This window comes from Sinocyclocheilus grahami, unplaced genomic scaffold (genome assembly GCF_001515645.1).
Source record: "Sinocyclocheilus grahami isolate Dianchi unplaced genomic scaffold, SAMN03320097.WGS_v1.1 scaffold214.1, whole genome shotgun sequence".
Taxonomy (NCBI): domain Eukaryota; kingdom Metazoa; phylum Chordata; class Actinopteri; order Cypriniformes; family Cyprinidae; genus Sinocyclocheilus; species Sinocyclocheilus grahami.
The window spans coordinates 789,184-790,660 of NW_015505393.1; the positions used below are offsets into that span (position 1 = coordinate 789,184).

At 38.7% G+C, this 1,477-nt stretch overlaps 1 protein-coding gene and 1 long non-coding RNA gene across 2 annotated transcripts in view; both read left to right on the plus strand.

Moving 5' to 3' along the window:
* LOC107596084 (CLIP-associating protein 1-like) overlaps nucleotides 1–1,477 on the plus strand; it is a 77,824-nt gene that overhangs the window by 17,892 nt on the left and 58,455 nt on the right. The gene's annotated exons all lie outside the window — the stretch shown is intronic.
* The window catches only part of LOC107596069 (uncharacterized), a 6,651-nt gene continuing 5,666 nt past the window's right edge, over nucleotides 493–1,477 (plus strand). Inside the window, exons 1-2 of the long non-coding RNA XR_001610332.1 lie at nucleotides 493–567; nucleotides 1,202–1,204. This is a non-coding gene — a long non-coding RNA (uncharacterized lncRNA). The remainder of the gene's footprint in view (nucleotides 568–1,201; nucleotides 1,205–1,477) is intronic.

Genomic DNA, 1,477 nt, shown 5'->3' on the forward strand with positions numbered 1-1,477 from the left:
TATTCTGTATTTTCTTTGTATGTGATTGATATGGAGTAGCAATTAGACAATTTCATGTTAAATAAGTAAATGAAAAATTGCTCTGAGTCTGATCTGTCACATATTAGGAGTTACACGGATCGCAGTTGATCCGTAATACGTATGAATGAGACCCTACAGTTCAGCATGCACGTGATTCGCAGAGTAATTTGCCAATTTACGCGTACAAGCAATTTTAAACCACAAGAAGAAGAAACGAAAGAGAGCTCAATTCGTTACTCACGCACGGTTCTCGCACACAATCAAAGCACGCACAAGCATAGAGATTTGTTTCAGACACATTAAACTAGCCTGTCAAAAACCCATCACGGCATTGTCATTCTCTGTGCTTTAAAATATTTTTTTCTTGCTTATCAGAAAAAATAACAAAAACACAATATAATGCGTTGAACCACTATATAATGCTATTATAATACCCTAATATATATATATATATATCATCCCCCCTGTCCAGCCGGTCCGCGAGAATACTTTCCAAACGTAACCGGTCCGTGGTGTAAAAAAGGTTGGAGACCCCTGATTTAGAGAGTCAATCTAAAAATGAGTCATGCTTACATTCATGTCTTGCATTTTTACCAATATTGTGACTAGGGGTTGACCGATGCGTGTTTTTCAGGGCCGATTTTTACTTTTTTCTTCGTGTCAGTTGCGGCGAGTTCAAAAATGACCATGCGAAAGACGAGAAGGTGTGGGATTATTTTGAATTAGAAGGAAACGGAAAAGTTTTGTGTAAACTGTGTAATGTCAAATTGTCTTACAATAACTCTACTGGAGCGATGCGTAATCATATTCAATACAGGCACGTAGGCATTAGCTTAGAGGCTGGCTAAAGCCAGCAAATGTGTCAATCACGTCTTTCACTACAGCCCGCAGCCGCTGCGATCCCAACCGCGCCATTTATTCCTCTAACGAAGACCCACTTCGGTGTCCAGGCGCTTTCTGAAACTCTTATCGGCTTGCTTTTCATTATCTCTACGTGCCTGCGTCTTCAGTTCCTGCCGAGCGCATTTTTTTCAAGTGCAGGAATTTTCTTGTTAATCGCCTCAGGTCCTGTCTTTCACCAGACCACGTTGATAATTTCACTGAACAAATAACGCATGGTCTGAGTAAGTAAAATGGGCATTGTTGCATTTTGTTTTTAGACGATATAGCCTACACTAAGTACGTTTTAAAAGCTGTTTTAATGCGATTTCTTGATAAATTGTTTTTACCCATTGTTTTTGACTTGTTTTAATATGTTGGCTAACCTTATATGAAGATTAAGAATTCTGTCAGGCTATTGATTGATTTTCCATTGTTCTGCATTTCCCCAGCTGATTTGAATAAATAAGCTATGCTTTGGCCAACATTGAGTGTATACTCAATACTATACTTTTTTTTATTTTTTACGACTGCCTAAAATGAAATGATGATAACGCGAGGCAAGTGTGCGGCAAGC